The 15,621-nt window shown below is 38.1% G+C and overlaps 1 long non-coding RNA gene across 1 annotated transcript in view; it reads left to right on the top strand.

Moving 5' to 3' along the window:
* LOC127021344 (uncharacterized) overlaps window positions 1-15,621 on the top strand; it is a 335,345-nt gene that overhangs the window by 87,152 nt on the left and 232,572 nt on the right. Inside the window, exon 2 of the long non-coding RNA XR_007767197.1 lies at window positions 9,040-9,106. This is a non-coding gene — a long non-coding RNA (uncharacterized LOC127021344). The remainder of the gene's footprint in view (window positions 1-9,039; window positions 9,107-15,621) is intronic.

The raw sequence follows: 15,621 nt of genomic DNA, 5'->3' as shown, positions 1-15,621 counted from the left end.
TATGCAATAGATCTCCATGGATCTAACATATCTTTTAAGCTGTGCTTTCATATTACAGAAAGCCATCTTGTCTCTTTCAAGAAATACAGCTATTTTTTTCCAAGTTCTGAGTGCTTTTTTCTTATATTCTATGGCTGCTGAGTGATTCATTTCCCAAATGTTTACAGAGACCATCTAGTGGAAAAGGGGATCATCACTTTTTAAAATACCTATTTAAAGATGTCTCCATAGTGCTGCGTAATCCAGTGCAGCTTCTCTCTTGTGGCCAGAGCCCATAGCAGAGTTGAATCAGTTTTAGTCAATCAGAGCGAAGGATTTTTTTGGCAGATATATTTGACTATATTAATTCCAAATGATTTTTTTAATACGATGTAGCAGATTTTAATTGAAACGTCCAGATGGAGTATTTTATTTTTACTCACTTTTAGTATTGTTTTAGGACAATCTAAATTATTAGATTCTCGTTATTTTAATTTATGAATACTATTTAACCATTTTGTGAATATGTAACAGTGATATAATTTTATGACTAAGATACTAGAAAATTCATCTTGTCTAGAGTCTTACGTTCTTTAAATTAAACATACCAAATATAAAAAATTGTTTACAAAGAGACGTTAATTTTCTCAGAAGGAGACTCTAATATTAATTTCTAGGCTTTGCAAATGATGCAACCCATATATAGGTCGTGATTTTTTTAAGTCCTTGGATATCTTTGGATCATTTTGTTTCACCTTTTAAGTCATTATAATAACAAATCTTTTAAAGTCTTGCTTTCTTAGTCAGTGTGTTTTGTTCAGGAAGGATTCTTCACACAGGACAGAGCTGGGTTTTGGTGGGTTGTTTGTTTTTTCTTTTTTTTTCTTCTGTGTCAAAAGAAAATTCTCCTTCTGGTGGAAGGAGATTTATATATCCATAGCCACATCTCTGCCTCCCTTGAGCCAATTTTGACAATATGGCTCTTGTGCAATTTTGCAATTGTATTCAAATGGTAACAGGCTGTGATCTGAAAATATAAGTATACATATGGTATACATGTGTGTTTCTATGGATGTCCGTGCAGAATATAATATGCAAGCTAGTTCAGCAGGTAACCTGTGCATCCAAGTTTTGTTGCGTTCATATACAAGTAGAATTATTTTCTGATACTATGGTGTCTTTCTGATGTGATGAAATGCTTGAGATATAAAATCTCAACACAGATCAGCTGTGTAACTTACAAATATCTGTGGCGTCCCTGTTTCTTCCAATTACTTTCATACCGTATGTATCCCGTAATAAATAATAGGTGTGTTTGCTGCTAGCCCTGTTCCATCAATCTGAGATCCAAAATTAAAGCTAGGTTCTTCACAAGAAATTGCTGTTATTCAATCAGTTACAAAAAAATTCGTTTAGAAGTCTGAGCCAGACTAGAATCCAAATCACTCTTTTATAGCTGCACAGACTTTGCAGAACTAAGGTGAGTGGAAAATAATAAAAAATCTTTTCCTGTCACTGGCAGCAAAGAATTATAGCTCTGAAATGGATTTCTTGCATAAGATAATTATATCCTAATCACAGCTGTGCTTTTCAAAGTTGTGCCAATTTTACAACATTCATCATTAAACACCTGGATTTGTGTGTTGTGATGGTGTTTCTATGTTGTATTTTACATATTTGATAAATACTGCAAGAGTGCCTCTCCATATTTTTTATATATCATTTAAGCTAGCTGAATTTAATGCTCAAAAGCTGATTAGTAGCCTAAAGGTATAAGGTTGCCTGTACTGATCTAAATTACTTTCTGTTGAAGTGTTCCGTAGATGTCAATGGATTTATATCAGGCTCTATATGCAATATATATGTATACATCCACAGATTAGAAGGAAACATTAATGAAGATTTGAGGTCTATGAAACTTAGGCAGATCCATATCATGAAGTATATATTTCAGTGTGCTACAATATTGGGGTTTACGTTGTGAATTTGGAAAAATAGTTGCAATTATTAACAAATGAAAGCTGTTTACAATATTCTGTTGTGTGTGGATCCAGGAAGATGTATTGCCGTAAGTGTTGCTAAAAAAAAAAAGTCCTGTTTAAATTCTTCTAAACACCTACTCAGTTTAAGTGAAGAGACTAGAATATGGAATGTGGCCCACTGAAATAGCACTTAAAAAAACAAACAAACAAACAAAACCCCAAAACACCAAAACCAGCAATATTTATTATTTTCCTTGTAGTTCGAGTTTGATTTTAAACATATTTAGGAAGAAATAAAAATGTTTTAATGCTGAAACATTAAAATGCTTTTAAAAGCCAAAACCCAGATCACATTTCTTTCCAGTCTCTTAGTGAAGACTGGCAGTGGGTATTTTCTCATTGGCTTTTCTTTGATCATCTCTATTGTTTCTGGTTGGCAATGTTAGTTAACACAGCCTCTCTTCCCTTGTAAAGGACGTATTAACCTTCCATATTTGCAGGAAAGAAATTGGGATGGAGATGGTAAAACTGATTTAATGAAAGTTCTAAAGAAAGTATAGTGCAGAGATGGAATAAAATCACCGTATTTCAGTCTGACCTTGCTATTGCAGCTACAAAAGCTCCATCTATATGTAATACATATAGTGGAAATTATTTAAAGGGTGTAAGTCACCATCTTAATAGGTGAAGGCAGCTCTGTAAGAGGCTCAAGTGAAGCAGGGCCGTCCTGTAACAGTATGCAGTTCCTTGTCCAAGTCAGAGCAGGGAATAGCGACAGTATGCAGCTGTACATATATGGCGCCCGAGCTCCTTTGTCTCCCAGTACTTCTCAGATACAAATGTATAATAAGGAAACTCATGCAGTTGTTGACCTTTAAATGTATATTAGAGTCTTTCATTTCATGGTTTTAAATAGCTATTTTCTTATTATAATTTAATAAATGTTATGCCTACAAACCTGGAAAAATTGGCTTGTTCCATCAATTTCAAAGGAACACAAAGTACACTCTGTACTCTGTTGTAAAAGTTTTATTAAACTTGATAGCATTTAAAATAGTCTTTGAGAATTGCTGACACAATGATTCTAGGTTCGTCTTGGCTTGTATATAGCTCTAGCAGTGCTTGCAATGAGAAGCTTATTTGCTGAACTGGTAATTATTACTGTAGCCACACCAGTCTCTGGCCATAATGCCTTTTTAGGTCTCGGTGCATTAGATTCAAGAGAAGGGTAAAGATCATCTCAGGGAACAGTTTGCCCTGGGGGATTTCAAGTGAGTAGATAAGAGCATTTAAACTGTTCTGCAGCTGTTGAATGACGGGCATATTTTGTAGGGAAGCCTGGAGTGGTGCTGGGATGGATGCATTGATATAAAAGAGAAGTCAGGCTCACAGCTGTCAGCTAAACCCATCTGTAAAGCAAGATGTGTGGACCTTTGGATACCTTCTTGTATTAATGCGTATTGTAGAAAAGAAATCCCTAGTAACGCTGTGGAGGAGTGGATCTTCATCTAATAACCTAAAATGAGTTCAGTTTTCAGTGTGAGGGTTGCAAATGGCAATCCTTATATGACTAGGGAAAGCTAGTTTTCAGAAATGGGCATCATGCTCTGATAAATATTCATGTCAAAGCCAAAGAAATTTGGAATTTGCATGAGTTGTGACAGTGACTCTAGCCTAAAAATACCCCTTCTTTTTAATGGCTTCTAGTACTTGCCTTGCTATGTACCTTTTTGGTGCTGCAGGAACCCTGCTGGTGCCTGTAAGGGTTAATGTGACTGATCAAAAAATGTAAATGCAGCTGGTTTTTTAGGGCATGTTAGGCCTCAATGAATTCTGCTAGTTCTGAGAACGTATAAGAAAGGAGTAAAATGCTGGTAAGCTCCTTCCTCAGAAATTACCCAGTGGTAAATCAGGGCTGGGGAATATCCCTTTTGAACTGAAGGGACATAATCTAGAGAAGTTTTTTATGAAGCTTGTATACTGATCTCTATGGGTAAAGATAGTACCTGCACTAGAGGGGGGGGGAAAAAAAACCCTTCAAGATTATTTTGTGTAATTTGAACTGCTATTAATTTTAATGGCATTTTCTCTTGGCCTCTCCTAAACAAGGAATCAAACCTTTTAATACTTGTCATGATATAAATATTTTATCTTTAGAAGGCAGTGATGAAAGAGAAGGAGACACAGCGATATTCATTGCTGAGGAATTTCTGAAGAATGGAAATTCCATCATGGCTGCATTTGACCCATTCTCTTTTAAGAAAATTGTTTTAAAAGCCTGGTTATAATCAGTAGTTAGGCAATATGAAATAAAAATATGCATTAGAAAACCACGCTTATGATTGGCATCATTTTTAAACCATCATTTTACCTTGGACCTGTGGGACGTGGGGCCCATAATGGAAATGCTTGAGATTTTGAGAGTCCTGCTGCAGTCCATCCAAGCCAAGCAGCATAATTCAATGATTGATGGAGTTTTTGGGGTAGAAAGAAGGGTGGAAGATGGCTTTTAACTATAGCCCTGTGGTAACATATCTATGTATAGTGATACAGCACCCGAGGGGACTCTAAAAAAAAAGAAAAAAAAACAACAAAAAACCCAACCGAAAACAAACAAACAAAAAAAAACAAAACAAAAAAAACCCTGAATTAATAAAGCTGTGTGAGGTGAGAAAAGCCTTGTTGCAACAAACCAACAAAAGTGTCGTTGGGGGCAAGGGAGAGAAGAAAACCCCAAGAACTCATCTCTGCTTTGCCAAGAGTGTAGTAGTCAGCCAAATGGTCATGTATTCTGTACATTCCTTTTATTTTTCATTTGTTTTCTTGGTTAGCATACAACAAAGAACAGCAGTGATGGACACAGCCACAAACCCACAATGATTGTATATATTACAAAAATACGGACAATGCTTACAGGAAAGTGACACAGCAGATTTAAAATGTGTGGTAACGTTAAAAATGTCTCTGTTTATTCTGGTTCCCACACTTTTGGGAGTTGCAGGCATGTGCTTTTCCCTTGGCATGAATCTGACAGAGCACTTAGTGCCTACTGAAGGCTAAGTCAAGTATAGCAGCAGGGCCAGGCCCTGAGGCCTAAGTAGCAGACTTCATCATCCATCATCCCCTGACAGATGATTTTCTGGCTCTCTATTACATAGGGAGAAAATGTTCCCACAATGCACAGTAAATATAGATACAAGGAGGGAGAATCTCCTTCAGAAAATACTTTTGTTCTTACCTGTGACCAAATTATCATTGTTATTAAAAGCATTTAATTCCTTTATGTAAGGAAAAAGGTCAGGGAAACAACATAAATTTAAAGTGGTAATAAGGAATCAGAACTGCACAATTTCCTGTAAATCAGGTTTCCTTGGAGCACACAATGTTGCGTATTTTTGTAAAAAAGCAAACACACAGAAAGAAACAAGTGGAAGTTATATGTTAGTTTAGCTAAACAAAAGTTCCTATATTTTTATGGACAGGAAGATTTTTTTTTTGGTGAAACTTGGTAGTTTGAGATTGAGGTATCCTGTGTGAGGTGAGCATATTTGAATATTGGAACTTGTATCTCTGCCACACTGTATTCGGGAAGCGTGGGGTTTACAGTGGTAACTAGGCTGAGTGGGTTTTATGGAAGAGCATGAAAGGGTAAGATACCAAATACTCACTGTGTTTGAGTTTACTTACGTGGGAACAAATATCAGTATAGGGGGACCCTTTGTAATCTGCTGGACTGCATAGTCCTGGCAGATGAAACACGGACAGGACCCAAAGACTGGAAGCTGGCACATGCAGATTAGAGAGGAGGCAAGTTTTCAGCTGTCATCAGTTGCTGGAGTGGTCCAGCCAGAGGTGTGGCAACTTGCTGAAAACATTCTCAGCTGAAACAAGGTAAAGATTTCTTTTTCTGTGGATATGCTTATTCATACAAACTAGTGCAGGAAGTAGTGGCCTGTGGTTTGAGAGTAACACAAGATTTGGTGAGTTCTACAAATCCAATAGAAATATATCTAATTTGTTACCATCTTAGGCCTGTGAGCCCTCCTGAAATGGGATGTCACTTGAGCATATTTGTATGTCTCTGTTTCCAACTGAAGAATATCTTTCTGTATAGTTTTTACCACTTTGCCTTCTTTTGGGCTTCAGAGACACTTAGCACAAGCTGTGTCTATGCTGTCAGAGCTTTGCTATTATTTTGTCCTGGCAAAAAGCTTAAAACTGGCTATTAGTGTGCAGGCTTATTGGCAGTAGACATCACAATGTTTGGATCTGACCCTCACCACCTCTGCATTGTGTATTTCTTCACCTCACAGGGCAAAGATACTTTCAAAACTGTTAAGTCTTATTGAATTTTGATAAAGGAGCCATCTAAGGACTCAAGACAGGTTTATCTAGTAAAATTAATGGTTATTTATTATTTGGCACTGTGATGATGATGACTGTTTTTGCACATTGACGAAAAATGTTTGTCTAAAATTCTTACATCATCTCTAGGTACTTACGTATGCAGCCGCTAGATAGCCTGAATAAATGGGCACTTGCTGAAGTGTGCTATTGACACTATAGTAAACAGAAAGGATCGTCTGGCATTTACTGTATATGTCATAGAAAATTCAGATCAGATCCTTAATATTTGCTTTTCCTATCAAGGTCATCCAAACCACTAAATAGTCATGAGCTGCAGAAGGAAATTCTAAGAGTTCTCATGTGGTCATTGCTAGAGAAATCATTTCCTTTAGTATCCATGTGTTCAGCATCTTTGCCTTGTTCTATCTTTGGTAAAGTTGTGGCATTGCTTTTTAGGGAGAAGAAGAGACAAAAGCTTGCAGATAACAACTTTTTGGCTAACCTATTTGAAAACAGTGTTATTAAATCATTAAACTGGGCAGAATGCTCATTTTGTTACGGTTATGGAAGCAAGTATGAAATTCTGCTTCTCTCTTCCTTCTTACCCACTCTCTCCAGCTGAGGCTGGAGAGGTTTTTTCTTTGTTATCTTACCTTTCTAACTAACATATAAAGTTCACGAAAGGAGATCCCTCATTTGAAGTGATGTTTCCCAAGCCTCAGCTATAGCCGAGTAAAAGAAAATACCAATTGCCAACCCAAACTCTGCCAAATATGGTGCTTTGGTCCCATCCTGGAGTGTGACATAGCAAATACTCTGTTTCTGAGCACTGTAAATAGACTCCAGCTGGCTGTTTTTAAATCTGTGGCATTTACAGATGCCTTCTTTTCTACTTTCATATTTACTAAACCCTGGTGGACTAAACACATATCAGCAAGGCCAAAGTGTATAATACAAACAGACCTCACAGAGTTCCTTAGGCGCATTTGTTTTTTAATAACATTGGATGCACTGAACCCACACTATATATTTCTGCTGTGGTTAGAAGGAAGCATGGCTCTGAATTTGCCTGTGAACACAATATTCCTCTTCGTAGTTTCTTCTTTTTCTCCCTCTGTTTATCAACTTGTTATAGGTGTTGTAGTTGATGTGATCCAAAATATCATGAGGGATATCTATGCATGTGGTGCCTGGTGTCCAAGTCTCTAACAGAGCTGGTTACTAGGTGGCCCTAACCTGATTCAAGTCAGCCCAGTTTTGAGCATGGATTGGAAAAGACGACCCCAAAGGTCTCTTTTGGCCTAAGTTATTTTAAGATTCTGTGATTCTGTGTTTGGTTTCCTTGTGTACAGTATTCAGCTAGCAAGATCTCATAAAGGCAGGCTGGTTTGTCCATAAAAGCACAATGGCCTTGGGGCATGTTGATCCACCCAAGTTACTTCTTGGCAGGAGGAGCACAACCTCTGGTTCCTGTTTTGCCTGCTTTTGTAACTGTTTCTGGGTCTGGTATGGGGTTCTGCTATGATGCAGAGGATTACTCTTCTGGGTAGGTACTCATTGCTGCTGTGGTTGAGTAATTGGCTCAGTAAAACAGATGACTGGACGCTTTGAAGAAGCTTGCTGCATGTGCTGGCATGTTAGGAAGGCATAATAATAATGTAGGCCTTGCTACACTGCCTTGTGGCATGCCTGTTCATGAACTCAGGCCATTCCTGGCAGGAGTGATCCTAAGCATTGGGTTATCCAGAGAGAGAAAACTGAGAGAATAAGCTGAGTTCAGACAGGACCCATGTTAGTGTGTTTTGTATATAGCTGTTCACATGCTGAGCACACTGAAAGAGTGATTTAAAGACAGCTGTATAGCACTCATCAGTGCTCTGATGTCTGAACTCAGAGATTAAAGTGCTGTGTAAAGGACAACCCCCAAGACAGTGGTAGAAAGAGATTATGGTTTAGAGCAGGCTGATGGTCAGTAATTAATCCTAGCTGAGGAGCTTCCTATGCTGCCTTGCACTGACCTTCTGCAGCCTTAGCTGTGATTGCAGCTGATTTGAAATGTTTTCTGTTTGCAGCTTTAGAAAAAAGCCTTTCTATAAAACAGAATTTTTGTGATAGTTTCCAACTAAAAGGCCTCATGTGCAGGCACAGCCACATATCCTTTCTCAAATGCAGAAAACCCCGACAGCTAAGGCCCAAAAGATGCGAGGAGCCCCTTCCAGAGAGCAGCTGGTCAGAAGGAAAGAAGTGTTCTTGGCAGTGGTAGAAAGAGAGGTCTAAAACACCTTCGCTTTGTATTGTGTTTTGCCTATTTGGGGATCTTTTTCTTTTTAAAAAAAAAAAAGTATAAACCTGATGACATTATATGCTTGTAATGAAGCAGGAAAGTCTTGGTAATCCAGTATCTAATTCAGTTGTATCACAGTGACCACTGTTAATCTAATCTAAAATCTAATACTTGAAGCTTGGGGATGCAAAACCTTCTAGATGAAAGGAGATGGGGATAGAGGTTTTGGTCAAGAAGGACCAATTTCCTAACCAAAAACTCATTGTACTTGTGAATGAATAATGATTTGACTAATTATTACTAGGGAAAAAAAACAGCTGTTCACTGAATGTATTTTTTTACTCTTTTCTCCTCTGTCCCACCAGTGAAGTTATGCTTTTTCATTCACTGGCAAAGATGAAAGTATCATTCATTGAACACTCAGCCAGTTTGATTTAATTTTCCTAGGTTTCTGAGAAGAGAGCCAGAAATCAAACCTGGAACCTGTTGCTGCTAATCAAATCATGACAGAAAGGTAAGAAATTCTCTTCTTTTTTTCCTGGAGTTTGGGCTTTGTCCCTTCTACTCCTCACTGCTGCTCACAGTTGTATTTCCAAAACTTTGCACGTCATCTCATAGATACACTTTCCTGGAATTTGAATATCCATGTGTAAAATTTTATTGTGAAGGGAAAAAGGTTCAACCAGCTTTTGTGACTAGCAGAAACTGGAGAAAGTTCTCTATGTAAAAGGCACACTGTCACCCATGTATTCAGTTACTACTGCACGAAAGAATTGGGGTGAGGCCAGCAAGACCGTTTATGTGAGAAGATAGGAGGTTCGCACACATTTTTATAGAACTTGGTTGGGAGCATTCAAACTGTGGTTTGGTTCTGGGATTAGTGTCTGGTGTCAGGTTTTATACCACATGTTCTACCATAGTGAGTTGTAACAGGATGAGTGAAAATGGACAGGCAATCCCAACTCCAGATTTCCCAGCTTTGTCACTTTTTGCATTGTGATTTTACTTTTTTACTTTATTTTTATTTTTATCTTTGGCTTATTAGCACAAATATTCCTGAAGACAATCCACATCAGCTGTTTATGTTCATAAACCTATTCCTGTTTGTTCCAGCAATCTCAGCCAAGAACATCCCAGAACTGACATTTTTAAAATCCTTTTGTTTATGGGAAATTTTACACATTGGATTTTCCAAACACTCGACTGGGGAGTGATCACTGCAAACATCTGAGAATACTTTAGCTCTTCTAATTCTCTTATGATGTCTTACTAATATCCAAAGAGGGAACAACTGCTTGTTTTATAAACTAGTCTGCCAGGTTTCTTCAAAAGTTGTTACAGTCCGAAATTGTCTAAGCAGACATTTGTATCTTAAATACATTTTGTTTTGCTCCTCCCTAGCTAAAGCTAATATTCTCTCTTCATGGCATGTGTCAGGACTAGCTTTTTCAAGCATATAAGGTCTATTGTTGGGAGGTTTTAAATGGAACACAAGCTTAATGCAAGTCTTCTGCATAGGAGTGAATTTTGCCCTACTTCAGTCTCTCTTTAAGTATAAGTAGATGTAAATTGATCACCAGACTTGGAATTCAACTTTGTCTTTTAGTTCTGGTTAAAATAAATGCTACTGAATTTTAAAAGTTCAAATGTTCATTAAAATGCATACAGCACTGCCCCTGGGATCATACCTAAAGTATTTGTAGGTAAGCAATATTAATATACAATTTGCAAACCAATAACCCATATCCCAAGTGAAAAGGAAACACTGTGAAGCTAAAAGGTAAAGAATAAATACTGATGAACAGGGACTCTGGAAAATCACAATTGGAAAAAGTGGTAAATCCCAAGGTTTTAGTTGTCTTGCTCTTACTTATTAACTTAGGTACAGAGTTTTACTGTTTTCTGCTGGTGCCCTGGAGGAAAGGTCTTTGTTGGTTTAGATGAAAAAAGACAGTTTTCAAAATGTTACTGACATGTTCTGCCCTGTTCACCCAGATTTACAAAAAAAAGGGGGGTATTTTTGGCAAACAATAAAGACAATAAAGGAGAGGCTTCTGCCAATTATTATTGGCAATTATTGATAATAACAATTTGCTAGATGCTGCAGGAAAATAGCAAAACAAGGTATGCATTCCTTTATTACTTCATGGTATGCTGATACTGATCCCTTGAAATGTATAGGAAAATGGGCAGGCTTTCTGGGACTACCAGTTTAGAGCAGGTCTTTCAAAATTCATTATGGCTGGCAAGGACTCCAGTCCAGGAAAACACAGAAATTTTGAACGTATGAAACTGCCCACAGACTTAAAATGAAGCACAGGTAAAAGTGCTTCCTGGAACTCTGGTTAGGCGACTCGTTTTGATCAATGAACAAATCTATGACTCTTAGCAGAGACACTCCAATGCAGGAATGATGCCAGTGTTTTCAATCACAGTGCCTCTGCTGAAATAGTGATTGCTATCTGACCTACCAAGGAAAAGGTGATGTGAGCCAGCGTGCTCAGAGAAACCATTGTTTTGATGTTACAATATAATGAAGTCACTAGGAAATAGAAATGCTAAATGATTGCGACCTACCCTCAGAACAATACCATGATCGCTGGCTGGGAACCACCCTGAAAGTAGGGAGCAAAATTTTACAGGGCATTGAGTTCCAAAAATGGCCAAACAATTCAAATCTAAGACAGCTATCTAACTGGATAAATAAAGTAAAACATCTAGGCTGAATAGAAATAATTACAGTGACATCCCTGGAAAGAAAAATTAGTTGATGAAGAAAGTATACCAACAGCAATTAAGGCAAGAGGCCTATAGGCTGAGTAATTGTCTTTAAAACACTGAGTGCCATGTGTATTTCTTACAGAGGAAGTCTAAAGGATCATGGTAATTTAATGGACAGATTTAAACTTATATGTAGTAGGAATTTTTCAAAACTATTTTTTAGTAGTGAAAGTAGCTTAGATAATGCAATATCCATGTACGATTAAAACAGTAAAATTTTGATGAGTTCGTCCCAACTCTTATACTTCATTATTAATTGGAAATACTTATAGACTTAGCTACTAAAGGTATGGTAGCCTTATAGGCTGAATTTGTACTAAGGAAGGGGAGAATTTTAAGGAGAGATGTCATCCCAAAGTCATGTCATCGTGTGACGTCCCAAAATTTTAGAAGAGAGCAAGAATCTCCTCAGTACTTTGGCACTTTGTAACATTGAGGTGAAGACTAGATGGGACAGTGATGAGTCGGGATTAAGAAGGATATGGCATCCTATACCTCCAGTTCTAGTGCTCCAGCCAGGGGGATGGATGGACTAAGAGAACTGTGGCTTTAATGGAAAGCACAGAATTTGGTGGGGTTTGCTTCTTTCAGTCTGAAAGTTGGAATTTTGAGAAGAGAGGGCTTGCATTGTGTATGTCTACAAAAAACACTGCCCACTTTGTGTTCCTCTGGGTCAGTGCACGGATTAGCAGGTCTTTTTTGTATTCTGAGCTCAAGTGTTTATGGATGTGCTGGGTCTTACCATCTGGTACTTAAATACAAATTGCACTGTTTATTCTGCAAACATTTATACATGGGAGTAGTCCCACTGAACAGCAGGAGTATCTATGTACCTTGAGGGAGAAGGCTTATGTTATTGGCCCACTCTGTGAGCTGAGCGCTCAGCACTTGTGTTTTAGGATAATACTATGGCTCAGAAAGTAGCTCCTATCATTCCTGAGCCAAATTCAGTTGCTTGCTGAACCACAGCATTGCCTCTGTGTTGAAAAGAATTATCTTGGTATAGCCAAAGATTCAATATTTGGCTTTCTAAGCACAATTACTTTATTAATAATAAAAAAATTGTGTGGGCTGAGTATAATACTGCATAAAAAAACAGTACTCGCACACTAGAAATAAAAATATGCCAGTGTTTTGAATAATAAGAGACTCCTCAAAAATACTTCCACCTTATTGGCATCTTCAAGTCAAGAACAGAAAATCAGTTTTAAGACAGTGAACCAAAATTCTTTTCCCAGCCACAATATTTCCTGGAAGAGAAGAACTAGCAATATGTATAAAGTAGGGAACATGCTACAAGGCCAGCCAAGCCTGCCTCCTGTGGATAGTTAATCTATGGCTATAAAATTATATTGTTCTTTGTATTAGTCTTAAATGAGTTGTACATATGTCCATTGTTGTCAGCTTAGAAAGTACAGTTGTGAAACTTTGGTTCCAAATGCTTAAACATTTTGTCATATGAAAAGAACTGAAAGCAGCCCAGTTTTTTCAACAGTTGCATTAAGCCCTAGATGGCTAGGTTAGAAAGAATTCTCTTCTAAGCGTTCTTCACAGGGAAGCTGTAGGAAAATATGTTTTTAAAACTGTTTAACTCTTGCTGTTCTGTCTGAGTATTGTTTGGGAAGAAGCCTTCTGTCTGCTTACAAGGAGCTGATCTGTACATTGATATTATTGCAGGTGCTAAAATTAGGTGGATAATCAGCTGCTGACTTATATAAGCAACTACAACCTCCTTTCAGCAAATAATTTAAGTATTTGGTTTAAGGACAGGCTAAAGTACACAATCAGTGTGAGTTCTTTGAAATTGAATGTTATATATAGTAAGGAGTTCTCTGTTAATCCAGAATCTGGCTGGACAGTGAGCCATACTAATAGTAAGGTCTGCTGGAGAGATGAGAGGGCAGAGCCAATATAGTTTGTGGCACAGGTGACTTATCTTTGTGTTAGTTCCCCCCACAGCTGATTTTGTTTTTTCTTCTGTGGAGGTCTGTCCTTTGTGTACTGGCTTTTCTTCTTGGGAGCAGAGAATCACAAGTCCCTTCAGGAGAAAACACTGCTTGAGTTAAAATATCGCAGAGAATGGTGGGGGACCTTGAGTTTTAGATTTGTGGCAATTAATTTCCTTTTCAGGTTTGAAAAGGAATATGCCGTGGCCACCCCCCCACCCCAAGTCTATCTGAGTCAGGCTGAAACCACAAGCACTGGGGGGCCTGAGGGGCCATGGAGGACAGGTTATCTTAGAAGTGATTAGGGCTCTCTGAATTGCCAGGCTTCAGCTCCAGATGAAGTTGGGAGCATCAGAGACATAAATTTAGTTTGCAGCATCTGATGTTCTCCCATGAAAGTCTCCACAGCGCTAGAGCTTGCAGAAGCAGTGGTGAAGCCCAGCTAGCCGGGGGCCAAGGAATGAAATGAGCTTTACTTTGCTACTGACCAGTGCTTGCCTTTGCCTACCCCCAGTTTCATCTACTTCCATCTCGCAGGCCATGTGAAATGGCCTCACCTTGCATTTCCACTAGCTGTGCCGCAAGGCGGAGGAGCACACCTGAAGACATGATGCACAGTTCTTCACATGCAGAATGACCATTGTGCTTAGACTCTCTTTACATACTCTATAATTTTGCTGCTCATCTGCATGTGTGTAAGTAGTCAAATACTAAAATTGCTTTGTTGGTACATAGTTAAATCACCTGAGTGGAAGAAGGGGTCCCATGGGAGTGGTGTCAGACCTAGTATGCATGCATACCTGGCTATTAAACACCTTTTCAAAGTAGTTCCTGTGTCTGTTAGGCTTATGGCTTCAGGTTATGCCTGGCAGGTGTGATCTCTTCCACAACTGCAACCCCTTTCTAATCTTGTAACAGTTTTAAGGAACAATTAGCAGTTTTACTCCTTTAAACCAGCTAAAAGGTCTTGTCCTAGGAGAAGTAAACAGTTGCAGCCAAATTTAGGCTTCTTTCCCATTTTTGAGCGGCTTACAAGACTCCAGGTATGGAAAAATTCTGAATTGAAGTTGAGTGTTCAATGAACTGGTGAGTGATAAAGAGGCATTGCTTGCTCTTCACAATATTTGTTGTGTTTCTTTACACAGTATTAGGGTAGCAGATCATTAAATATTTTCCATTAACAGGGCATGTGGGGGATTATTTTGGAAAGGCGAAGAGACTGCATTTTTCCTTTCCACTTTGGTTCCTACCTTGTTCTGAAACAGTAGGGAGAGAATTGCATTAAAAAAAAAAAAAGACTGGTGATGCAGTTCAAAAGAACTCTAATGTTGCTGTATATATTGTTTCATACCATGTTTTAAAGATTTAATACTAGAACTAGAAGGTCTTGGGGAAAAGTCCCTTGGGAAGCAGCCTTGTTATCAAGTTTGTGAACTTAGATAAAAGGCAAAACCAGACAAAAATAACACTGATCATGTAGTAACAATTAGTGGGAGAGAAAAAGGTGTGGTGGCTAAGAGTTTTGATTTTGAATCTGGAATACTAGGCTGTCTTCCTAAACTGTTTAGGGGGAAAAAGGCTTGATTTTTTTTTTTAACATATGCCTCTGATTCTCTAACTTTGTAACAGTGGCGTATAGTAATATGATTTAAATGGTCATATTAGTAAATACGTGCATATAGAAAGGGTTGGTGGCTGCAGTGGCATAGTCAGCTCAGTTGTTGCGAGAGATGAGGACTAGTTACAATTTAAAGCAATGGGAGAAAACACCTCCAAAAATGTGAATTTCAAACTTTATAAATGGCTCAGGCATCAGTGAACTAGTATTGCTTCCAGGCTTGTCATCATGAGCCCTATTTCAGTTCCAAATAGCAAATGGCTTTGCATTGTAATCAGTCTTTGGCCGGTATTGTCTTTTCATCTGTGTGCCTACAGCCCTCAGTGCTATGAGCCTTTAGGCCTGACGGAGAGTTGTTTCATGTACCACATGGTGGGTAATAATACAGGAGGCCTTCATCTCTCTAAACTAAAACTGATTCTTTATTAAGAGTGCAAAGGTTCTGCATCTGTAGATTGCACTCAAGCCATGTGCATGCAGAGTAGCTTAACTGGTGTCCAAACTCCAAAAAATGAAAAATCATGTTTGTTCTTTCAAAGTCTGGGGGAGGATGCTGCAGAAACTGCCTTCATATGAATATTTCAAGATAATGCACATGCTAGAACAAACAGCTAATAAATGAATAATTTTTAAAATTAGTTGTGTATGTATACACATATATATACACACACAGAGAAATATTTT

The sequence above is a fragment of the Gymnogyps californianus genome, chromosome 12 (genome assembly GCF_018139145.2).
Source record: "Gymnogyps californianus isolate 813 chromosome 12, ASM1813914v2, whole genome shotgun sequence".
NCBI lineage: Eukaryota > Metazoa > Chordata > Aves > Accipitriformes > Cathartidae > Gymnogyps > Gymnogyps californianus.
Note: the sequence above shows the minus strand (reverse complement) of the source record. Positions and strands in the feature narration are given on the sequence as shown.